A 26,786-nucleotide genomic window follows, 5' to 3' on the forward strand; every position below is an offset into this window, starting at 1 on the left:
AGAAGACAGTGGAATTTGAGGATGTAAAAAAAAACCATTTTTTTGAATTTTATTTTTAAATATTTTATTTTTTTAAGTATTCTCTATACCCAATGTGGGGCTCGAACTCACAACCCCAAGATCAAGAGCCACATGCTCCATCAACTGGGCCAAAAAGGCACCCCAGGGATGTAAAATATATTGATAACCTTTTTTTTTTTTTAAGGTTTTATTTATTTATTTGAGAGAGAGAGAATGAGAGAGAGCACATGAGAGGGGGGAGGGTCAGAGGGAGAAGCAGACTCCCTGCCGAGCAGGGAGCCCGATGCGGGACTCGATCCAGGGACTCCAGGATCATGACCTGAGCCTAAGGCAGTCGCTTAACCAACTGAGCCACCCAGGCGCCCTTGATAACCTTTTTTACAAGGCAGACTGAAATATTATTTACATAGTAGCACTAAAGAAAGTTAAGAGAAGTTGCTAACGTACTTGAAATCGGCTTGATACAGTACTAACATCAGGGAGCTGTGAAATAAAGAACCTCTGGAAAAGATCTTAAAACTAGATAAGAAAAAATGAGAACTGGCCACGAAAGAAATGAGAAATGAATAAATGAACGAATAAATGTAAGAAAAACCCAAGATGTAAAGGTTCGATAACAAAGAGACAAGGAGAAAGGCAAGGCAAAAGACCTGCAGGCAGATACACAGAGAGAAAATCGAAATATCAACTGCATAATGTGGAGAAGCAATGTGAACGTCCTCATAAGTGGCTTCGATACCCTACGTTGCAGAAGGAAAAGAGAAAAAAATGCTTCCTGGAAAGGTGGAAGAAACTTTACTACCAAGACAGTTGGAGATTATTGCTCAGAAATGCTGTATCGCCAACAAAGAAAGAGCTCACATTCAAATTTTAGCAGATTTAATTAAAAATTTTGAATTGCGATCAGGACAATTTCTTGGTTCTGGAAGATAAAGAGCTAAGTTACTGCCACAAATGGAAACTTGCCAAGTTCCAGCAGGATGAGTAAGAATACAGACTGCTTTTTTTTAAAACTACATAAATATTGGAGCTTTTAAAAGCCCAGTAATTTCTTTTTTGGTATTTCTTTGCAAAACTTAATTACAGGACCCCCCCCCCCAAATCAATTGTTTGATAAATAGAATATAGATAGGGAGAACACATAATTTATCATGCAAACCAGGACACTTTTAGAATGCAATTAATAATTACGTTGGGAAAATGGGCATAACCCAGAATGTATAGGTACCCTAAATAATGGAGCAATTTCTTAAGTGAGATAACATCAAAGAAATTGGACTCATCATGCCAACCTTCTCCCACTATGAAATATGTCCCTTTTCAAAGCACCACTGAAATCTTTCTTGAGGTCATACTTTTAAATCTAGGAATACCAATATTTCCCAAATTTCACTGAAGTATTCAAAGAAATATCCTCAGAAGGATTAGTTGTAAGAGGCTTTAAATTTTGGGGTGGGGGTCAATTTCAGAAACATTTGGATTCCAAAGTCCTACTGGAATGTAAACAAAAGCAAAAGGATACATTTACTGTAATGTATCCAGATGTAGAGCTCAATGGCACCTGTAATAAAGCACAATAATTCAATTATTGCAAAAGGGATTAACTTAAATTTAATTTGCATTTATTTAAATACATTTTATTTGGGGCAAGAACACTAGCTCTAGCAAATGAAAGTGAACAAAGAATCCAAAAAGGAGTTAACATAGGTATGAGGATGTTTAAAAATACTCACAAACATCTGCATCAGTACAGTCAAGGGCAAATACAAATGTTAATATCTTAATTGGGGTTCCCAGATTCCCTGAAATCTGAGTTGCCCGTGGCTATCACCAGTCTTCTGGGAACCGCAGCTCCAGCTGTGGTAAGAGAACATTTGGCCAGCACTCCAGGACTATGGGTAATGTCTGAGGGATGGCCATCAACAATGAAAGTTTTTGTTTTGTTTTGTTTTTAAAGATTTTAGTTATTTGACAGAGACAGAGAGAGTACAAGCAGAGAGAGGGGCAGGCAGGGGCAGAGGGAGAAGCAGGCTCCCCACTGAGCAAGGAGCCCAAAGTGGTACTCAAACCCAGGACCCCGGGATCATGACCTGAGCCGAAGACGCTTAACCGACTGAGCTACCCAGGCGCCCAACAATGAAAGTTTTCAAATGGGTTCCTCCAAACTCATCAGCCAGACAAGCTGAAGAGAGGGGAGAGCAGTGGGTCGAAGGAAAGGTTTAGGGTCACCTTAAGAATGAAAGACTTCAGGAAATACTTCTATCTAGAAGGGGAGGGTATGTTTTGGGGCATAGAACAAGGACATGGTAAGCAACTATCCGCCCTCAACCACTTCGTTATCCCAAAGTGGTGCTTTTTCAAAGGTCCTAAAGACTATGCTGAACAGACACTACAGAAAGCAGCATGGAATATACAATGGGACGGGACGATGGGATCAAAGGGGCAGAGAGGAGGTAACCAAAAGGAAGCCTTTGTTAGGGGTTCACTGCCCCCAGCAACCAAAGCAGCCAATCCTCTGGGCCTGGCCAATCCTGCAGTTTTATGCATTTGTTGTGTGCATTTGTTTGCATCTGCTTTTTTTTTGCCAAGTGCTTTTCACTCATACCCAGTTTCTCTAGCTTTTGTTTTTTGTTTTTTTTAAACCAGGGCTGACCTCAGGACCCAGAGGCTGGTCAGGGGAGAGTGCTAGAGAAGGACTGAGCTATAGGACTCAGGAATGAGCTACAACTATGCTCTGGGTAGCTTTTTTCCAAGTCTCAGGCTTTGAAGGCTGATTCTATGACTGTGTTCACCAAAAATGGGCAGAATAATTGGGGGAAGGGAAGGAAAAAAATGTAGCTCTCCTCTGGAAAGAGAAAACTAAAGCCAGATATGGGGACCCTCTACCCCAGCCCCTGTTACTGGATGGTTAAAAGCAAGGGCGAGCCCGGGGGAGATGGGGGAAAGGGTGCGTGAGGGCCAGGCCACGGAGGGCTGAGAGGGCAAGCATACTTTGAACAAAGCATGGCATAATTAGATTTTCATTTTAGATAGATCACTCTTACAGTGTGGAGGCCAGAAGCCTGGGCGGTGGATTAGTGAACTAAGACAAAAGATAGAACCCTGGAGAGCAGAGGACGGCTGGTCCCAGAAATGTCCAGGTAGCAAATGAGACGGGACTTGGAGCTGAAAGAATGTGAAAGACACAAGCAGTCTGGGTAACTCCCAGGTTTCTAGTTTGATTAACTAGGTGGTTTTGAGGCTATTAACCTAGAAGGACAGACACAGATGGTGGAGAGGATTTGAGGATGGACAATGGCAAACAGAGCGGCCAGAGGAGGAGGAGGCTCTGAGACAGCAGATGTCTCAGAGAGACTACTCTAAGCGTTGATCTCGAGCCCCCAGGACCGAGAGTATGGACCTGTGTAAGATGACCTGGAGCCTAGTCTGGTGCTAACATCTATGAACTGTGTGTGAGGCTCTCAAACATTTGGGATTTGCTTCTTTATCAAATTACATAGCTAACCCACAGCTTGTTACCAGGAGTAAATGAGAATGTGTGTAAAAGCAGTCTTCAACTCTGAAGTTTTCTTTAGATTTAAGAACTTCCCTCTCCGTTTCTGTCTCTCCATTTAGCCAACAATTTTGTATTGTTTTCAGCCAGGCACCAAAACGTAAAGAGATAGACAGTGCCTCTCACTGGGGTTGATAGAGTCTCTGAAACTTGGTTTTTCACTTGAAAAACATTTATTCACTTATCAAGTAAAAAAAGTTTTGAGCCCTAGTATAGGCTTGATTTTAAAAACAGACACATGAGTAATGCACAATTGTTTAAGGACTTTAAATTTCAGGATGCAGAACATAATATATAAAGAGATGAATTATGTGTTCAGCACTGCCACAGAGAACTGAGGCTGAGCGGACTGGATGGGTTCACGCGCCATCTCTTGCCAAAGGGTTAGCTAATCTCCATACTAGTCCAGTTCTGTATATGAGGGGCAAAGAGATTATCAACACTATTTAAATATTACTTTAAAAAATTTTTTATTTTATTTAAATTCAATTAACAAATAATGCGTTATTAGTTTCAGAGGTAGAGGTCAGTGATTTATCAGTTGCATGTAACACCTGGTGCTCATAATTTGCAATGGAAATAACCGGCCTCATAGGGGATCAACATACCTTAACAAAATGTTCAGTAGATTTAGATCTTGCTAAAGCCTTTTACATTTAGTATATAGAGATCATCAATCCAAATGACGTATTACACACTAAAAATGCTCCTGATGGACACAATCAATTGACAGACAAATATGTATGAATACATGTTCTCTGCCAGGAATTCTATTAAGGGTAGGATACACTCTTCAACAGTCTCCAATGTCCCCCAAAAGTCTACACTGACCCCTTCTGAATGAAGCTACCCTTTTTGAGCTTTCGTTATAAAAACTACTGGGGTACAATGTGGTATAGAAATTTTCAGTCTTGCCAGACTGTTTCTGGGTTATTTCCCAAATGGAATTAAAATTTTGGTGTATGGTTATTAATTTAAAAGATATTTCAAGAGGCACCTGGGTGGCTGAGTCGGTTAAGCATCTGCCTTCGGCTCAGATCATGATCCCAGGGTCTTTGGATTGAGCCCCGCATCAGGCTCCCTGATCAGCGGGGAGTCTGCTTCTCCCACTCCCTCTCCTTGCCCCCTGCTCGTGCTCTCTCTCGCTCTCTCTCAAAATAAACAAAATCTTAAAAATAAATAAAAGATATTTTATTATTTTTTAAATCATACTTTCTCTATCTTATAATGGAACATTAATTCCCAGATGACATCAAGGTCCAAGACAGAAGGTCAGAAGTGTAATGGTTACCATCTTTAGGTGGGGAATGTCTTCCTTTATAAACATACATGTGCACACACATACACACAGATGAGAGCACAAAGAGAAATTCATTTTAACCCCTGCAAACCTTCATCTTCTCCATCCTTACAACCCATTATTTATAACTTCTGATAATATGTGATTTGTACATCTTTGGAGTATACTAAATGTTCACTGTGGATGGAATCTGGTCCAGTAAGCATCCACCTGGAGATGGACCTAAAGAAAAATAAATTAAACATACAAATCATCCTTAAGAGCTGTATACAACCTGCTCCTACATACAGTATCATTCTTACTCTACTTTGGCATGAGAGGAACACTTCTTGCATTATTTTAAATGACAAAAATCCCACAGGTAACTACTAACGTACAACACGAAAAAGCACACAGAGGTGGCAAATATACCTGATGGAAAAAAACAAAGTGACACTAAGTATCCTCAAGAAGTTCACCTTAGATCAGGAAGGCAATTTTACTCTACTGCGTGCATTTTCAGAACTCTGTCAAACTCCAGAAAAAATATATTTTTTGGTAGAAAAATAGTAAGCAGAAAGAAAAAATCCGTAACTTCATCTTCCAGAGACCAACCAGACATACAAACACTAACAGATGAATATTCACTTTTCTCACCCAATGAGTGAGCACAGCCTCCTTTACTATTTTATCATCTGCCTCTTCCACTTAAATATATCCTATCTGTTCATACAACTTTACCTTTGTACCTTCATTTTTAACAGCTGCATAATTTTCTACCCTATGAACACATGATCATTTTGTCCCCTAGCTTTTAAAGTCTAAAAAAAGCTTTCTGACAGCGTTTTAAAATGTGAAGTTGAAACAGGCATTAATAACTCAGTCAATAAACCAGTTCAGCAAAGAGCCTTTAATATATCGTTTTTAATTTCAAAAGCAAAATTCTGTAAGATGACATTAAACTTCATAATGCCTTTAGATTTGCAAGTTTTATACAGTAGAGTTCAAACCCAAGCTCATTTGAAAGAGAAGTAACTGTTTTCAGGTAATGTATTTACTTTAAGAAAGGACAGGTCATTTCAAGTTTAAGACTGCCATCTAGTGCCTCCTTTCTTCCTGTTGGATGTGGGAGGCTTTCAGTGTAAGGATATTCGACAGTTAACTTTCTGGACTGCTTAACTCGGGTTTTCAATAGCGGTAACCTTTTTCAGCCTATGCGTCATTCTATGGTACCAGCTGTGCCGATTAAGGAAATTGATTGTACTGCTCATCCATCTTAGAGGAAAAAGTGAGGCAGAGACTTGAAATTAAAAAGCAGTCATTTATCATCCTTTGCTGACCTATGCAATTAAACATGACCCCCCAAACAAGACAAATTAACCCTTTGTGCTGATGTAATCCCTGGAACAGATGGATCAATAATGGGGACATATCACTCCACCAAGGTTCGTGTTTAAGACGAGCAGCATGGCATTGGAAATTCTGCTCTGGCTAGCACAGCTGAAAGACTCTATCATCAGCTGAGCAGCAGATTCTGAAATCAGAGTCCCGCAGAGACACCTGCTATAGACTAGATACTCAATGGGTGACCCAAGGCGTTCCTTTGTGAATCAATGTAGAATCAATGTCCCAGCAAGATGTTAGGTGGCACTGAGCTAATGGACAAGTAAATTAACAAGGGAGGCACAGCAAAGGAGGCTTCAGCCTTATGAGCTCATTAGCCTTGGAACAGTTCCAAGACACCTGGGTGGTTATGTCCACCTACCTGAATTACCATGGAAGTTTCAATTGGATACAGTTCCCTTCCATGAGTCATAAATTATTTAACTTTTACTATGCACTGTTAAACAATTGTCATGTTCCACGCTTAAGTGGCTGCCTTCCAAATGGGGTATGAAATGACTTTGTGATAAAATTCACAGGAGTCCTAACGTATGAAAGAAGCTGTACTGCTTTTAGATAAAATTCCATCTGGCAGCTTAACTGATCAAGATATTTATTTGATTCCAACAAGTCACAGACTTATGATTAGGCAATTCTGAATGGCACTATTTCTCTTCTAGAAGACACCTAGTTTATGCATAAGAAAAATGGAAGTTTAAGGGTTTTATATTCATTTCAGTGGATTTCCAAATCCAAATGTGCTTAACAGATAAAAAATTCCATGTTCAGTAGGTCTTGAAATTATATAAGCTTTAACATATATAGTCAAAAGAAAGAAAAAATATTTAGCTTATTTTAAAGTAGCTATTTTGTATATTTGGGAGGTTATTTTCACAAACATTTACATACTAATATCAACAATAACTCAGTTTAATTTAATATGCAGTCGTTTGTGTGAATTTAACCTTGACCCCAAAGGTTGTTTTAGCAAACACAAAATCTTTAATTTCCTAGCCTTTCTCATGCAAATCCCCTCACACAGCCTTTTAAATTCCACCTTCAACTGGCCATGAGGAAATGTAGAGAAAAATGTAGCCTATTTGACCCTGAAAGGAGGTAAACATAATGAACCGCTAAATTTACACGTGTTAATATCATAAAAGAAAAATACAAATATTTTGGGCTTTTCCATATTATAGAGTCAGTGTAAGTTTCAGAGTTAAAAAAAAAAAAGACCAGCAAAAGAGATGTTATGAAGTGGTATTCTAAGAAAAAAATTACAGGCTATTTCCTCCAAGAGAATAAAGAAGCTACTAGAAAAAAGAAAATGTCCCTGTAGCTTATGCTATATAGTTGATTAAAAACAAATCCTTGAAACCAGCCTAGGGGAGGGTGAGTCATGCAGCACAAATCCAGGCTGTGTCCGAAGCTGGTGGAGAAAAGCAGGTGAACCTCCGGTCCCAGGCCTTGTGTTTGGAAACGAGCAGGGATTCTAATGGCTTTTCAGATCCAGCTCCCGGGATGGAAGCTTGTGTTTATGGTACAAGTATATGAATGCCTAACAGTCACTTGGGTGACCTGGGCCTTTGGGTTCTGATGGTGACACTGTTTCATGAAGTCATACTCACCCTCACTGAGCATCAGAGGGCTCATTTGCTAATTGAGGCCAAACATCTTTTCTCCCTATTTCAGGTTTACCTGTATGAGTGCATTCCCCAGCCTGGCTCAGTTACATAATAAAGGATGTAGATCATGGGGTCATATCTTTGGTTCCCTCATCCCCTTTCCTTCCTTCCACCACCCCCTTTTCTTATGATACATAGGAATTATGTCTATTATTATGTTTTTTCAGTAAGTATTAGTTGAGGGACGCCTAGGTGGCTCAGTTGGTTAAGGGTCTGCCTTTGGCTCAGGTCATGATCCCGGGGTTCTGGGACCGAGTCCCACATCGGGCTCCTTGCTCAGTGGAAACCTGCTTTTCCCTCTGCCTGCCCTCCCCACTGCTTGTGCACTCTCTCTCTGACAAGTAAATAAAAATCTTTTAAAAAATAAGTATTAGATGAATGAATGAATGAATGAGAGATAAATTTTAAGTGTAAATAGTTTGGGTAGATTTTACATTACAATTAACTTTCAAAATATATAAGCATTTGCCAATTAAAAAGAATAATTGGGACACCTGGGTTGTGCAGTCAGTTGAGTGTCCGACTCTTGGTTTCGGCTCAGGTCATGATCTTGTGGTCCTGGAAGGGAGCCCCGTGCTGGGCTCTGCTCTCAGTGGGTTGTCTGCTTGAGTTTCTCTCTCCCTCTGCCCCTCCCCCCCCACAGTCGCATGCACACACTCTCTCTTTTTCTCTCTCTCAAATAAACAAAGCTTTAAAAAAGTATCTATAAACCAGATCATCTTCATCTATACTTTGGAACATTTAGACACAAAATCACTGTTTATGGGCTTTTATTTCTTGGAAAAATGTTAAACTATATCACTAACACTTGTTTTTCTTATTTTTAAAAGTAACACAGCACCAATTTTGGAAAAATTGAAAATGGGACAAAGAAAAAAATCATACCCGTTCCTAATCTGACCACTACTAACATTTTGCAAATACAAAATAAGTACCTAGAGTCAAGAGGACACCCATGCAGGGCATCACACCCAAAGCATCCAAGTTCCACAGACCCAGGGAGAGGGTCCTCCAGGGAGTCGCTGGGGCAGTGGAGGACTATTTCACCCTAAACAAAGTTAGTGGTTTCTGATCACTAATCAGACAGTATTGAGTTACGCTGAGAAATATAATAGTTGAAAAAATAAGAATATTCTGTGGGGTAGTCGGCTTGAGAAATAAAAGTAATATCCAAGGGCTGCTCTATAATATTTGAGCAAAATGACTGAATTACTTTAATGGGTACTTTCATTAAGCCAGGACCACCAAAACGTACACATCAACCAAAAGCCAGGGATAAGCCTATTTGAGACACCTCTCCCCTGGGTTGTTATAGAATCACACCCAGGAGCTCCCACCCATTTTTCTCTTTATCGATTCTATTTTGCCCACCTGCGATTCTTTTTTTTTTTAAATAAAGATTTTATTTATTTATTTGACAGAGAGAGAGATAGAGCAGGAACACAAGCAGGGGGAGTGGGAGCAGGGAGCCTGATGCGGGGCTTGATCCCAGGACCCTGGGGTCATGACCTGAGCCCAAGGCAGACGCTTAATGACTGAGCCACCCAGGAGCCCCTGGCCCACCTGTGATTCTGATTATACCATCAGTTCTCCTTACTCAGGGCAGTTAAATTGTTGACTTCTACAAATAGGTGACTTAACAAACATTGCTCCCAAAGACTGGGAATCTATTTTATCCTAAAAAATAAGAAAGGCAAAACAAAGACAATGATCTTTAAAATTATCATGTGTCACAGGAGAGGCATGATCATGGAGATTCTCTAAGATAGCCTTCATTTGGGGCGCCTGGGTGGCTCCGCTGGTTAAGCAACTGACTCTTGATTTTGGCTCAGGTCATGATCTCAGGGTCATGAGATCAAGCCTCACAAACAGCTCTGTGCTTGCTGGGCACTGCTTGAGATTCTCTCTCTCTCCCTCTGTACCCCACTCTGCTTAAGTGTGCATGCTCTCTCTCTCCCCCGCCGGCAAAAAATTAAGATAGCCTTCACTTTATTCTTAAGTAGGTGCCACACCCCAATGTGGAGCCCAACATGGGGTTTCAACTCATGACCCTGAGATTAAGACCTGAGCTGAGATCCAGAGTGGGATGCTCAACTGACTGAGCCACGCACCTGGCTGGGGAAGAGACGGGGGTACTGGGAGCGTGCAGCTGAGTCGCCAGGTGAAATACATGATGCCCGGTTAAATGTGCATTTCAGATAAACCACCAATAATGGCTTTAGGGACATGCAATATTTGGGACACACTTATACTAAAAAGTATTCACTTGTTATCTGAAATTCAAATTAACTGGGCATCTCATGTGTTTTCTTAGTTTGATAAATCTGGCAGTCCTAGAACAACGAACCCTTTTTCTACCTCCCTACTTTTTAGGTTGGAGTTCCAGATAATCTTGTGTTTGGGAAAAGGGTGCACGTATCAAAAAAAAAAAAAAGTTTGAAAACCACTTTGCTAGAGGAATCCGGGCAACTCTCTGAACTCCACTGTCTGTGGGTTTCCCATCAATAAAGTGGAGTGCGTCTGGTTGTTGTGAAAATTAATTAGAGCTTGTAAAGCCCTTTGAAATTGGCATGTTCAGCTGCATATGCTACAAAATATTTATCACACGCCAGACTGCCTGAAAACATACTGATTAACAATTAGATGGCAGAAATTCTAAAAGATGTTAAATCACCATTTTTATATCACCATATTGAAGAACCGCATATTGAAACACAGTGAAACCTTCCAACCTAAGATGTGAGTTTATCTTTGAAAAACAAACATATATGATTTGCTTTTAAAAGTAGAGTATATTGTGATGGATTTTTTTTTCCAGCTGAATCATAGTGTTTAAAACAGGAGTTCAAGAAAACAATCAGGAAATGAAGAAAATAGTTCATCCCCTATGAGTCTATTGTCCGCTCTTTCTGCTTGGTAAGGTTTTTTTAAGCTTAAAAAAGTTCTTATGAAAACAAAACAGAGATACCAACACAATAACACACATCTGGAGGCCACTTGGTGCTCTTTTTTCCCCCCAACCATTAGCCTTCACGGAAAACTCTTACAGTACTTAAAGCAAACGTCATAAAAGTATAACACTCATTATATAATGTTGTCTAAACACTCAAGGCTGAAATGGAAACCTGGCAGTGAAAATGAGGAGTAAATAAATGTAGATTGTACCAACATAACAATGAAAGGCACGATGTAAATACCTGGTAGACTGGCCAGGTAAATACACCTTACTCAGAAGCTGAAAATCCACCACGGGGAGAAAGACAGGGTCCCAATTAAAGTTGTCAAACTCCATCTCTTACTTCTGATTGAGATTTTATAAAGGTGGCACTGAGTGCATGACCAGGAGCGTAATTAATCTTAGGGCCACATATAAAGACTCACAATTCTCTGAGTATCATGGTTCTTGCCTTTGCCCCCACTTTTCTCTTGGCCCAGAATGAGTCATTCTCCAATTCGAACGGCGTGGCGCACTCCTTTTCAGTCATTAACATCCAGCTCAGCCATCTCCCCCTCTCTGAAGCCTTCCTTACATAATCTGCACAGGACCCGGGACTTCTGCCCTCGCCTCTGTGCTGTTGTTAATTCCAGGACATTTCGCTGTTCCTGCCTCCACCATGTTTCACAAGGAAGGGCTTCGATGCCTTCCTTCCCTACAAGGCCGCCAGCTCAGTAAGACAAGAACCGTTCCTATTTAAAGCCTGTACTTCCACAGCCTAGCCCAGTGCCCAGCCAACCACAGAGGCCCACAGAGGTGTGCTGGGATGGAAAAGATGCCCCCACATTGAAATAAAAATGGGGAAGTTTAACGTGAAATGGTTAACATGTAGTTGTCAATGCCATTTCTCTTTACTTTCAGGGAACAGCAAAAAAAAGGCACAGAATATGCAAAAGAGCTCCCGTCACTTGGAAGCCAGTAAATGGTCAGGAAAAGAGGCAGAAGAGGAAAGGTTCCGTACATCCGCTTCAGGAGCCAGAAGAGAAAACAGCATGAACTGTTCCCAAGACATGTCTGCAAAAGTGTGCCCAGCTGTAACCGGGAGGGCCGACCTCCCAGCCAAGGGCAGGTGGGACTTTATTCCTGGCCCACCCTCTAAGAGGCTGCTGGGAAGGCCCACAAAGGTGTCATTAACCATGGAATGCCTTCCTGCAGTTCTTTCACACACTCATTACCAGCTGATAGCGTTTGATCTTGGAGTCATGGCTGAAGTGACCCAGATTCAAACTGGTGATTATTAATGTCACATTTATATAGATAGTCCTTCCTCTTAGAACAGCCCTTCATAGTCATTTATGCACCTGCCAGGAGATGTGCCACGGCTCACTGCTACGTTCATCCAAACAATTCATGAATTCCACCTTCTGAGATAGAATACAGATGCTATACTACTTCCCGGTGGGCCATTTGTAATTTCAGGCTCAGCCTAATTAGAATGTGAATGAGATCCAAGGCCCTAAGAATTTGTTTAAAAGTTACCGAGTTAATTAAACACAGTGCTATAAAAATGGAACACCCAGGCCAGTAGGTATGGTGACACACGCCAACACGTAGTGTTTAACACTGAAAGAGTTTCACCACTTGCTGCATATTTTCACCAGCTTTTATTTGGGGAGTGGGGGAGAAAAGAATATTATGGTTTCAAAAAATACTAGGAATGCAACTAAAACGGATGATAGGCTCTTTTTATTTTCCGGTAAACCCTCTCTAAACCTCCCTAAATTAATTCCAATTTGGTCAATGGACACACACATGTTAAAAAAGTTATAATCACAATGTGATCACATAAGTGAACATGCTACTTTGAGTTCTACTTTATAAGTTTTCCACATTTCCCGTGCATAAACACAGTGCTCACATTTCTAATTTTAGTGTGAACATAAGTATGCCATTGTTGTAGTTAACTATATTAGATTAGTAATTTGCTCTTAACATTACTATATTTTTTAAGTTCCTCACGTTAAACTATAATAAAACCTATTAAACCAGACTTTTGGTAAGGGAAGTGTATTTTCTCTCAGGTCTTTAAAATATAGCTATTGTTGAATTTTGAACTGGCCACACAGAATCATGAATAAGGAAACCATTTTTTAAAGTTTCACCTGGCTTATATGAATAATTCTGAGTTGACTGTTAAATAATTCTAGCCAGGAACTTAGGTAGGGAAAGTTAATGATAAAAAAATATTGGCTCCAATTTATTATCAATCTCCCTTGAAGTTACAGCCTCCAAATCCAGTATTTTAGAATTAAGAAATTTTGAGCTTAAAAATTCATTAGGACCCTCCTTTTATAATTGAGGAAACTGAGGCACAGAGTGGATAAAAGTCCAGAAAATTAAGTGACTTATCCAAGTCACATGTAAGTCAGTAGCAGGAGGGGCTATAATTATCTAACAGCATTTAATATAGAATGAACATATGGGCGCTTGGATGGCTCAGTTGGTTAAGCGACTGACTCTTAATTTGGGCTCAGGTCATGATCGCAGGGTCCTGAAATCAAGCCCCTCCCCCCCACTGGGCTCCATGCTGAGTGTGGAGCTTGCTTAAGATTCTCTCTCTCCCATGGGGCGCCTGGGTGGTGCAGTCGGTTAAGCTTTTGCCTTTGACTCAGGTCATGACCTCCAGGTTCTGGGATCAAGCCCCACATCAGGCTTCCTGCTCAGCAGGGAGTCTGCTTCTCTCTCTCTCTCTCTCTCTCTCTCTCTCTCTCTCTCTCTCCCTCCCTCCCCCTCTCCCTCTGCCCCTCACTCAAGCTGTCTCTAAAAAAAAAAGAATGAATATAAACAGCAATATTTACAAAACAATGAAACATCATCAGTTTTGTATGTCACAAGTGTTTGCTTACTTTCCCTCTTTCTTTTCTTTCTTTCTTTCTGAAAATTGAACTACAAACGTTCATTTATTTAGGAACTGCCAAGCCAAAGCTCCTTAGGAAGGTGCATCTTGAACTAACAAGCAGCTTCTTCAACAGTAAATTGGGAAAACCTTGGTTAAACCTTCACACAAAGATGCAGCCAAGGTAAATGAGATGAATTTGCAAGAGCTTTGTGTATGTTGGAGGTATCAGTCTTATTATTAGTAAAGACCCCCCGAGTTAAAACATGATAATTTCTGGACAAATAAGTGGGTTCAGCTCCTTAATAGGAAAGTTGACCCACTGCCCATTTAACCCTGGAAACTGAGACATTAAAATAATAATTTTAAGCAACTAGGTTTCCTAGTAAGCTAGTTGAAATCACTTAGAGGATTAGCTTGTCACCTCTGGAATTTAAGTCAGAGGATTTCTTGAGTGAAAGACGACCCATTACCCTTGTTTTAAAATACAAGGCAACACCGCAAGTTTGTCTGAAGATACTGCCTCTATTTTTGGCAAAAGTTACAAAGTAGTATGGATATATTATGAAGAGGGAAGTCACACAGCTTCCCTGCAGCCAATATTCAATCTTCTATTAATATGGCATCAGTCTGCTATTTGATTACATTTCATTGATCACTTTATGGGGGAGGGGAGGTGGGGTATTCTATCGGTCTTTTTCCTCATACTCTTATCATGTTCCTCTGGCTTTATTCAGATAAGGAAGGAAACAGCTCAGAAACTTTACTTCAGCTGCAAAAAGAAAACAAAAAACTCACAGACTTAACACACAGAAAAATCTTTGTTCTGAAAATTTTCACTCAGACAAAAACAGAATACTGGGTTCTATTTGTCTTTATTTTATATATAACATTAAAACAGTCTGCAAAACAAAAACAAAAACAAAACGGTCCACAAATGCCTATCCTGTAAAACAAGGGTGGCTATTTGCTAACTTTAAGAATGAGAATATGAGCATAAAGCTAACTTGCTCAGCAATACATACTCTTAGATTGGGGAGGGAGTGTCCCAAATTGAAGCACAGCTAGCTCCCTGTATTTTTGCAGTCATTCATTCTGCAGGAATTTATTAAGCACCCTCTATGTGCCTCTAAGACTGAGGATAAGGCAGTAGACAGCATAGATTTCTTCATGGGACAGACAGCTATAATAAGTAAGTATCTGATAGTGGTTAAGTGCTATGGAGAAAAGTGAGGCAGGATGAGGGGGTCTCAGAAGTGCTGGGTGATGGCTGGGGCAGGCAAGAGTGCTGCTATTTTATATAGGGTGGTTAGGGAAGGCCTCCCTGATATCAGATGACTTTTGAGCTGAGACCTGAAATGATGCAAAGAACTGTGATCCCACCTAGAAAAACCTACACTTGTCCTTTTATGTTAGCTTGTCAAGTCTAGTCAAACAAGGAGATTAGCTGTGAAACGACAGGAAAGTGAAACCTACAAATAATAAAGCTTTATACAATACTTTGAACCAGCTCTCAATTTATCTCCAATGATCCTTAAACCCTGTTTAGCTACAGCTTAATCTTTTTCCTGACTAAAATGCCTCACAGTATCTCTTCACTTAATGACTAAGAGAGAGAGTTTTCCAGTTACATTGTGCAAACAACCCAAGTAGATAATGCAGGTACAAATTTCCACTCTGAGGTCCTGATTATTTGAATTGGCAGTGGGTATACAGTAGGAAAAAATGAGCTGAGGGTAGCTGATTTTGCTACTGCTCATGCCTATACAGTGAAAGTTCAAAGGAAACTGGACAGTTATCCAGGTTTTAGAATGGTGAGTTTTTAAAGTCCCCCTTTTAATTAAAAATAAAACGAAAGAACAACCCCACCCATAAGAAGGGCAACATGTAACAACAAAAAAATCAAGTAAGCTAGGTAAATATAAATTTCTTATTTTTTTATGCTATATAGAAATAGTAGTGATATTGACTGATTTAAGTTTTTTAAATTTACTCTATGTTCTACAGTAATGGTAATAATGGCTAATGATAGGAAATAATCCAAACTTTCAAAGACCGAAGAAGAAAAAGCAAAGAAACAAAATGGACAATAAACTCTTTTGATCAACTTTTATAAAACTATGCAACCAAGAATTTATTATCAATTTTTATTATTTATTATCAATTATTCTTATTTTATTATCAATGCTTGATAATAAAACTTTCAGATGCATCACAGTTATTTGAGAAAAACTGAGAGTGTGCTTATATTTTATTGAGACTCTAATTTATCTTATCTAGAACAAAAAATATATATACATTTTGAATATGACCCTCTGTATAGTATGGATCTGGACAGTTTTAAAGCACTTCATATGTTATGAAATATATGATATGGAATCATGTTTGAAAAAGGATCAAAATAGCTATTGGCCATAAAAAACAGTTTGAATTAGCTAGCTTACTTCACTAGTCAAAAAAATGCAAATTAGCATTTCTGTTGTTGAAAAAGACAAAGGGCTTAATCAGACACACTTTATTAAGAAATCTGTCTTGATAAAAATGTATTTAAAATTTTTAACCTTTGTAATTAAAAATATTTAAAAATAAGACTTAAAATTGTAATGAAGTTGTAAATTTGTCAGATAAGCTCTGAAACGTTTATGGCGATAATGGTTGGGTTATATTTCTTAAACTGACCCACATTAAGATGATCACAGAAAACTGGACATTGATTCATTCATTCCACACATACAGGCACCAAAACGTAAGGCCACGCAGGAAAAACTATGTCTTTCATAAGATAAACTGTTTTCTAACAGAATGTTAATTACACTGTCAAATAATATGCTTTTTTTCCAATCTCCAGATACCTTTTCAGAAGTACCTCTGAATTTATTTTCGTTTATTTTTTCCCCCTTATTGTTTATTTATTGATTAAATTGTGTTTTGAATCTGGTATGGCTGACACACAATGTTACATTAGTTTCAAGTGTACAACTTAGTCACTTCAACCCCTCTACGTGTTATGCTGGGCTCCCCACCAGTGTAGCTGCCATCTGTCACCATACAGTGCTATTACAATATCATTGACTATATTCCCTAGGCTGTGCCTTTTATTCTTGTGACTTACTCCTTCCAGAACAGGCAGTCTGTAATCTCCCACTCCCCTTCACCCATTTTTGCAATCATCAGTTTGTTCTATTTATTGGTCCGATTCTGCTTTTTGTTTGTTCATTCGTTTTTTTAGATTCCATATATGAGTAAAATCATATGGTATTTGTCTATCTCAGTCTGATTTATTTCGCTTAGCGTAATACCCTCTAGGTCCAATCATGTTTCATAAGTGGCACAATCTCATCCTTTTCTATGGTTCAGTAATAGTCCATTATTTATATTATGCATTATATATACATAAGCACACACACCACATCTTCCTTATCCATTCTTCTATCGATGGGCACTTAGATTGCTTCCATATCTTGGCTATTAGAAATAATGCTGCAATAAACACAGGAGTGCATACATACATCTTTTTGAATTTGTGTTTTTTTCGTTTTGTAAATAAATACCCAGTAGGGGAATTACTGGATCATATGGTCTATTTTTAATTTTTTTAGGACCCTCCTTCTGTTTTCCCCAGCAGCTATACCAACTTACACTCCCACCAAGAGTGCACAAACGTTCTTTTTCTCCACATCCTCACCAACACTTGCTATTTCTGTACTTCTGAATTTAAAGTATTGAAATCAGCTGTTAATCTGGACCAAAAAAACACAAAAAAAACACAATACACTATGGAGTATCCCCAAAGTCTGGAAACATAAGGAAAATAATGTATTTATTATGCTGTTTTCCAGATGAACAGTTATATCCGTTGTTTTAAATTTGGAAAGGTATCCGAAAGGTTGACAAAAAGCATACTGAGCATATTATTTGAAAACATAATACTACATTTTCAATAAGTCTTCTGACTTCTTGGACTCTCTACATTTGTGTGTGCCAGGCACCATGTTAGGCATTGGGTACACAATGGTGAACAAACATGGTCCCTCCCTCACATTAATTACCATCTACTTACAAGAGCGGAACACAGATATTCCTGGAAGTGGGTTAGAATGATATCTATAAATTTTTGACAGCAACATTAGGAATAAACATAGAGGTGAAGGAAGGCGGGAGAAAGGAAAGAAGGAAGGAAAGTAGTTCAGCCTCGTAGGATTAGAAACATAACATTTTAGAACCAGAAGGAAATCTTAGAGATCATCTAATTTAGTGGCTCTTAACCACAGCTGTGCATCGAATTACCGAAGAAGCTTTTTCAAGCTAAATGTGCAAGACCCTACCCAAAAGCCACTGCCTTAAAATCTCTGTGTATTTGTATTTTGAAAAAGCTCCATAGGTGTTTAGGATTCAAACCTTTGGTTAATATATACTGATCTAAACTAATTCCCTCACTTAAATATGAGGAAATTGAGGCCCAGAGAGGTTGAGAGGCTGACCCGAAATCACACAGCTATATTGCAGTCCCATTTTTCTAATTTTCAGAAAAAGACTGTAGAAAAACTGACTTTTTCTGCACTCTTATACCACATCACCACTGTCTACTCTTGAAGCTCTGCTCAAGAAGAAACAGGATAAACTGACCAGCACTTGCTAAAAGTTACTGAACCAAAGTAAAAAGCCAGTGTCTATGGGCAACACAAACATACAATTAACAAAAAACCCATCATATACCATAGTAACCTCGTTGCTTCCTCCTTAAACAGCCAAGTCAAGCTAGTTTAAAACACTCTCAAATAAATATGATTATTCCTATCAGTTTCTCATTTCACCACTGCAATGAACCATAATTTTGGTTTTCATGGGTAAGGAGGGGGAGAAGAAGAGAGTGATTTTTTTCCTGGCTTATTCCTTAAAATTCAGAAGGTTAAAAAAAAAGGTTTCTAATACTTCAATATGAAGAAAGCCTGGTCTGCTTTTAACACGTTTGGCAGTACTTAAGGACATGTTTTTGGCTATTAGCCTGGCAAGCTGTTTAAGCTCATAGAAGGCCCACAAAGAGAACTTATATGATTAAGTTAGTTAAACACAAACATCTTCTCTGTATATTTTATCCCCTCCCTTCACATTCACAAAAACATAAAAGGCTAAAACGTTTTAGAACTAGGTGAGGGAAGCAAGTTATTTATCACTTCAGCTCCTTTCTCAAGGCTTGTGTAAATAAGAACTAAAGAACTCAATGAAATTATTCATATGATCCTTGCAATGAACAAAGCTAAGCATCAGAAAGCAGTTCAAAATTCCTCTGAAGCATATGTATTTTCTTACAAGAAACATCTGTGATTCTCTAATGTACTTCAGACCTAACTTTATCTCTTTCTAAAAATTATGTAACACGCATACACTTCAGGCACCAAACATACTTATTAATTACACAGTCACAGAAGAATTTAAAATGCCGTCTCTTTTTGACACACATTATAGCAAGTATTCCAACACTGGAGCACTAAGCAGTCTTCTCACATAAAATCTAACAGTTCCCTAAATTGTTTGGAAGTGATGTTTTAAAACAAAACAAAATGCCACACTATCTAGCTCTTTTTCAGATCCTAACTAAGGAACTTAGATTATTCAAGCATGTAAATAACATAGTTGGAAATATCAATTACAGTTAACAAGTCATGAGTGTCTCCAGAAGATTACCATATTATTTGCTTATCAGGGAGATAAAAGGGGGAAAAAAAAGAAGTGCAAATGCTTTTGGTGAAACTGTAAATGGTTTAAAGCAGTTTACTATTTTTAGACTGAAAGACTGGTGTGTATATATTTGTGTGTGTGCGCGTGTGTGCGCGTGTGCCCGTGTGCTCGCGCACCCAGAAGACAGCATTTTAACTAGGGCAGAGGAGCTGGCCAATAGAGAAAAGGGTTTTAATAGCCCTTCTATTTCAACCATAGCTACTGTGGGCTTTGTCACTATAGCAATGGGCCTGGGTGGGGCATGTATCTGGCAGGCTCGGGTGCTCAGCTGGTAAAGCAACATAAACCTCATTTTACCTTGAGCTGAGCAAATTTTCTCTAAGCAGGTTTGCTTAATTGAAAGACAGCAAGGATAAAGGAGAAGTCTAAGCATCAGTTGGTGGGCACTTCTTCCCAGGACACTGCTATACTAAGGCTAGCCTCACACCTTCTCCTTCATTGGATCAAAGGCCTCCACTATCATTCACTGGTGGTAGTTACCTTGGATTTAGGCAGTAACCTAACCTCCCGGATCTCAATGATTCCTAGCAGCCTGGGTTAATTTCAGCTGTCTCTCCAGGGGCTACATGAGCCTGGGTTAATTTCAGCTGTCTCTCCAGGGGCTACATGAAACATGGCATTTACAAATTTGGGTTATACAGCACTATTTATTACACTATGGAAGATTTCCAAAAATGCCAGAAGAGATGTTGGCATTCATGCAAGTCAACTACTGTTCAACCCAAAGAAGCACTATATTCTATAGGATGTTTTTTGCCAGGATTGAAAGAGCCTATGTGAAAACACCTTAATTAGGACCATCTTAGCACCTCAGTTACTGGATACCCTCTAGCTCTAGGTGTTATGTTTCAAATGGGCCAACAAACCAGCCTGGAAACAGAAACCCCCAGTCCTGTAACCAATCCCTTCACTCCAAGTCCTGAGAGTGTATATTTTCTTATTTTCAGATTTAATAAGTCAAGTATATCTGGTAGCTATTAAAAGATTTAAACCACTACCGTTTTTAAAAGGTTTCAGTGTTCAGAAATTTCAAGCCCACAGAGGGGGCCGATCTGGAGGGTTTGGTGGCTGCAGAATGGTGGATTATTTGCTGGTCTCCCCCCACCCCTTCAAGGAATATTCTTATTGATCTCTCTCTACCCTTTTAATGTGTTTTTAACACATGATCATGGGCTCATAAAAGTAAAATAGAAGAATCTGAAGAAAAGACAGTGTCCAGGGACCTAAAAAGATAATTATAATGATAGATTGCTAAAGAAGGAGGTGGGGGGGTGACTTGAAAAAAAAACGTTAGCCACTTAATCAGATAACCTTTCCCCCTCTTATTCTTTGGATTGGGAAATCCAAACTACTATACGATGTTTCTTTAAAATTTCCTTTAATGAATAGTTCAGTTAGGCTTGCTCAAAGCCAAGGGCCATCCTAGAAAACCAGGGCCAATATTGTATCATGTTAAGTGGTGGCTACTTTATATCAGACTTCTTTTAAAGGCAACAAAAATGGGGGGGTAAAGGAGGTGGTTATAAAAAACTTCACAGGAAACCAAATAGCCTTCATTTAAATTAAAAGCAATCACAGCCTGATTCTTGGAACATGCTTCGAAATGCTTTTTGGCATGCAGCTGCTACATGCCGCCAATATTGTGTGTAATTGGAAACATTTCAAAAAGAATTGTTACCAAAGTCAAAGACCATAATTGCGAGCTGTGGGATCTGTGCCTCAGATAAAAGAAGGGCAGCTGAGTGAGAGCTCACTGCACTGAGGAGTCTACTTACCGGTCTGCATCTGACTGCAATATTTCCACTGTATTATTGACAAATCTTTCTTTCCAGAGACCCAATGAGAAGAGAAGGAAACAGAGAAGCATACACAAAGCAAAAGAGGGTGGGTGCTATAAATCAGCAATTGGGACAAAACTCTTAGGAGTATATGACTTCAATACTAGAACAACTGAAATAACACAGCCTTAACGTTTTTTTTTTTTTTTCTTCCTGAAGTGCAATCCACTAGAAATGAAAGGCGTCTCTCCCAAGAGTTTACCCCAAATCTACCAGTGAGAAAAACGCAACTGCAGTTTAATTGGTCAGTGGGATCACTTAGGACCAATCTTACGGGTGGGGGGAAAAAGTTAAGTAAAGGTAAATGAGAGCTGCTTGCTAGTTTACAGCTTTAAGTTTTAACATGTTTACACTGGCATCTGCTTTGCTGACATTTTTATTTGTATGTTAAATTTAAAATCTCTCTTTCTAGGGAAATGAAGGCGGAAAGCTCTAATCAGTTCAGGCTGGGCAATCATTCTTGTTCCTAGAGAGGTCCCTTCAAAAGTGACCAAAATGCACTTAGAGTTCAGTCTAAACAAGTGAACAAAACAGAGACATAAGAATTACTACATTTTCTTTGAGAGGTTTGATCCCCCCCGCCCCCGCCCTCAGTAACTGGACATAGTACCAGTGGACCACTGGCTCTGGACTGGTTCTTGGAAAAATCGTGTCATTCTGGCACACGGGAAAGGGACCCGATTATTCTGCCGTATCTCCACGCCAGAAGTGTCATGACATCAGCCTGCTCCAACCTGTAAAGCGTGTCTCTTCCCACCATCCCTGCTTCTGGAGAGAGGGGACCGAGGGCAGGCCAGGCTTAGCTGCGTCCCCCAAGCGGTCTGAGACCAGACCTCCACTGCTCCAAAGGTTCCTTCACCGGCACACGTGCAGTTAGCCTCCCGGACTTCAGTTCAGCACGGCCTGTCCAACAGGGCGCCCTTACCGGTTACTGGGGCTGCTGAGGAGGTACACTTGTGTGTATCTGAGATGGGGAAGTCCAGAAGTGGTGGGGGGGGGGGGAGTGCTGTTGTGGTTCCTGGTGCCATCTCTGTCCCTGGCATTCTGTTCTGGAGTGCTGGCTCCATATGCTGCCTGCGGTTTCGAGGAACTGCAACAATGCAGGACTTGGCACCCAGATTACTGTACTTTCTTCTCCCAACGTGTTTGCTCTCACACCAGCCTTCCAAAGATATTAGTGCACAATATGGAAATGCTTTATTCTGTGACCAGAAGAAAAAGCAGTAATGGTCCCTTAAAACACCAACCAACCAACGAAGAAATGCAATTCATTCACTTCCTAACTCCTCTTTATTAGGGAATAATTACACGTGGATTTAAGCAAATTGAATATTCTCACACTCCTAAGAGTTAAACAATTGTTATTATTTAACATAAAATGAGAAAAAGGAGACCTATCTTTCCAAGAAGACAGAGCCTATCCTGGTCCAGTGGCATCTTTAACATTTTTATGCACAGATGAGAATCACTTTGCCTTTTTAAATTACTTCCTTTCTTTAAAAGGAAAAATTTCCTTTTATGAACTACTTTAACCAGGAAATTAACTGCTATCAACTAGAATACTGGTAATGATATTTTTTCCTGAAAATCATTTCCCCATAATATTGGAAAACACAAACTGTAGATATAGGCCATTAAAAGAGTTACTGAATTACTGGAAAATAATTTTTAAAGATTCTTATTTCATTTCATGAGTACTCTGAACAGTCACTCCTAATATTCAAACTCTTGTGTTTTGCTTTCAAGTAATTACAAAAGTTTCTAGAAAAATTATCTTACAATGTCACTTTTTAAAACAGATTTCAGCTTACTTTTAAAAAATCCTTCATTAGAGAAGCCTCAAATTTTAACTTTTTTTCTTTTCTTTTGTGTCTTTTCAGAGTCATCATAGGAGAGGATATTAGTAGAAACCATACTTTTATCCACATCTGACTCTAAACTTAATAGTTAGCTATTAACCCTATAAGGGTTTTTTTTTCTCCCCAGATGATATTAGATTTTATTTGCATGACCAAAGCTGACTCACTGCAATCCCCTTTATTATAGAGACAAATGGTGGTTCCATGGAACTTGATTATAAAAACATGATAAACTTTTTAAGTTTCATTGGTATTGCTAGCAGAACTGATTGAATCTGTCATTTTAGTAAAACATATCACTTTTCTTTTGAGAAAACCTGTAAACCCACAGGGTCACTCAGTGATAAATCGACAGTAAGAACCATATTAAGGATGGAAAAATTAATTTCCCAAACCTATTTGCTCACATCAACATGGCTACCCTCTGTGTACCACCCAGTTTTTCCCCCTTCCTTCCTCCCCCCTTCCTCCCTCCTTCCCTCCTCTCCTCCCTCCTCCCCTCCCTCCTCTCCTCCCTCCCCTCTTTCTTCCCTTCCTCCCTTCCCTTCCCTCCCCCCTCCCTCCCTTCCTAGGTTTATTCACAAGAAAGAGTCACTATTGTTAGCCATGACTTATTAAAACAGATTTTTGAGTTCATCAGCAAGTGTGCTACCTCTTAACTGTGGGTAATGTCCATTTATTTCTAGAACCTTTAGTTTTAATATGTGGTGCACATGCATTGTTAACCTTTAAATCCTTTGTATAAACATTTCTGGTAGGGCTTGTAAAATATCTCCTTCTGTGTTTCCTGACTCGCCAGTTGATGGCATTTAGAAACCCTCTGGTACCAGCAGGTGCTGTATTTTGCTTTCTTCAGGCTCCAGCTGGGCTACAGTGACAGATTCCTGTCCCAGGCCAAACCCAGCCACCTAGGCTAGGACCACATTGGAGGCAAACTGAACCGGGCCCCACCAGACAGCAAGATAAATGGCTGCTGTCTAAGTTTAAAATCCCTTGGTGGGAGTAAATATTGTTCCAGAGGAAAAGGCTTGACAAATATTGCGTCATCCTTCCAGAGCTGTCTTGATTAAAGCAGAATCTTTGGATTAAGTTGGTGCTCAATTCAAAATGTATCTATCTTGCTGTCATGGGATTTTTTCCCCCTTCCTAGAGTCTGGAAACACATATTGTTGAGGACGGTCAAATAAGACTGCCGCCTCCCAAGGGGCTGCAGTCCACTCCTGATAATAGAAGGCGGCTGAATGCTGACACTTCACCGAGGAGAATGGAGACAGCAAAGGCTTAGTGGGAAAAGGCCAGTTGTCACCTAAGTGACAGGCAACAGCTGAGCTCACACATCTGGAGCCAGACCAGGGCAAACATTCAGCAACCCTTGCTGGTCTACACCTTGGGCCTGTCCGAAGGGACAGAGAGAAGTTCCCTTTCCTTCGAAAGCACATTAAAAAAATATCTGATGGTGAACCACATCAATTATGTAACCCGGCCGCTGCAGGCACAGGCTTCTGAAGTACTGATTAAAACGAAGAGGTACACACCACCGTGAGGCATGCTCACATACAATTTCGTTGAGTATAAACTGTCCTGCATAAAATCCGTCCTAAAAATCACAGACACATGCCTGCTCTTCACAGCACAAATGCATCTGAACTCCTCTGGAGAGGCACGATCTTTCGATCTTTACACGCTCTTTCCCTTCAGGCAGGTTCCCAGGGTGTGCTCTTCACCTTGTTCACGGCCCAGATCTGCCTCCCATACTCTTTCTAAAATCAGCAACCAAATATGTTTGGGTTGTGATTCGGAATCCTCCTTAGGCAAGCCGCAACTCAGTGCGATGCCAGCCATCCTCCCCCACCCCTACCTCATTCTTCAGCCTGCAGAAGACAATCTGTGGACAATTTTCCCAAAGTCCCCGAAAAAAATATGGCACTGCCGAGCGTCACTGGCGATGTCGTTTGTTTTTCTTGGAGGGCAATGAAAATTTAACAGCTTTCTGCTGCATCCTGAGTCCCGGTCTTGCTAATTATTAACATGCCCAGTTTCTCCAACTTTTTCTGCCTAAAGGGAAGAAGACGCTCCCATTCTCTTCCACATACGTGCTACATTCAGAAAACACCTTTGTCGGGGCGGGAGGGGGGCGGGAGGGGGGCGGGGGAGCTGATGCACCCCTGCCAAAAAGCAATCGGCCCTTTCCGCAGAGCGTTAGGAGAGAATCAGCACCCTCCCTCCGGACGCCAGTAGGTGACAGGCGATCCTAAGCGGCGGACACATGCCAACGCACCCTCGCCTCCCTGCGCCCCTCATCGCCCCAACTCTGGGGCCACCGAACGGGTTTCCACGCAGGAGAGAATCAAGGCAAGAGTTGGTAGTGATGCAGCAAACAGGAGCCATGCGGGCAGCCTATCCGAAGCCCTCTTGGTGCTGCAGCCCAGTATCAGCTTTCAGTGTCTACACAGCCCACAACAAACCAAATCTGCCCTTCTCTCTTGGTTTCTGCTCTGCCGGCCCAGTCTGGGTGTCACAGGCCCCCCGCAGTGACACCCTAGATGCCCGGCCCTTCCCCTGCGGCGCTCGCCCCCCACTGCCGCGCCGCAGCCCCTCTGCAGAGCCGGCCGGAGCCGGGCTGCCACTCACCCCGCGCGAGGGAGAGAGAACTCGGCTGGACGGTCCTCCGCGCCGCGGCACTTCTGCGGAGCTGAGGTCCGCGGCGTCAGGGGTGGGCGAGGGCAGGCAGCAAGCGGAGCATCGAGAGCCCGGCAAGTCGCAGTGCCGGCCGCGGCGCCCCTCGGGGAAGTCAGCGCAGGCGGCGCGAGGCTGGCATGTTCCGGGGCGCGCTGTCGGGCGGCGGCGGCCGCGGGAGGCGGCGCTCACAGCGGGCTGCAGACGGAGTGCGCTCCGACTCCCGAGCCCCGCGCCGCGGCGCCGCCGCGCACCCCGCCCTCGGCCTCCGGGGCCCGGCGGGAGCGAAAACGCGGAGCGCGGACGCCGCCGCGGGATCCAGGCCGCTCGGCGCGCGCGTCCACGCGCACCCCGGCTCGGCCCCGAAAGGAGAGGTCGCTGCCCGGCTCCGGGAGGGCGCGCGGGCGCGGGGCGCGGGGCGGCGAGGCAGAGCGTGCGGGCCGGCGGGCGGCGAGCTGGGCAGGACCGGCTGGGCGAGCAGCCGCCGGCGCTGAGCGAGGGGCGGGTTATCTGCGCGACGAAGTTCACCCAGGCGCGGCCCAGGTTCTCAAGTGCAGCTCGGTCGTCTCCTCTGCCCCGCCCCCGATTTTATGCTCCCTCCCCCTTTTTTTAACCAACAATCCTGATGGATTGAAAAGACAGGAAGGGTGAAGGGGGGAAAAAGACAAACCCAATTTCCTCTGATCAAACGGTTTGGGGATTGCTTATTTGGGTCTCTTTTCACTTCGTGTGTGTGTGCTAGGGGAGAGGGTAGTTAATTAAACTCTTAGATTCCTTCGGGCGCGCCTCGCCTCGCTGGGGACCCACTGGGACTCGATCCTATCTCGTGCAATCCTCCAGGCTAGGCTGTCTCCGCCTGGGAAGGAAGAAGCCGAAGATGCAGCGTCTAGTTCCTTCCCTTCCCCTCCTCGACGGTCCTAGC

At 41.3% G+C, this 26,786-nt stretch overlaps 1 protein-coding gene across 4 annotated transcripts in view; it reads right to left on the reverse strand.

Moving 5' to 3' along the window:
• Positions 1–26,195, reverse strand: part of PRICKLE1 (prickle planar cell polarity protein 1) — a 108,586-nt gene extending 82,391 nt beyond the window's left edge. For 3 of the 4 annotated variants that reach the window (XM_036065607.2, XM_036065600.2, XM_036065604.2), the window contains exon 1: positions 25,820–26,195. The gene's annotated coding sequence lies outside the window, so the exon portion shown is untranslated. Of the gene's footprint in view, positions 1–22,254; positions 22,532–25,819 lie in introns of all 4 variants that reach the window. The other variant, XM_036065605.2, reaches the window with a different exon arrangement.
• Between the last annotated feature and the right edge of the window lie 591 nt (positions 26,196–26,786).

The sequence above is a fragment of the Halichoerus grypus genome, chromosome 6 (genome assembly GCF_964656455.1).
Source record: "Halichoerus grypus chromosome 6, mHalGry1.hap1.1, whole genome shotgun sequence".
Lineage (NCBI taxonomy): Eukaryota > Metazoa > Chordata > Mammalia > Carnivora > Phocidae > Halichoerus > Halichoerus grypus.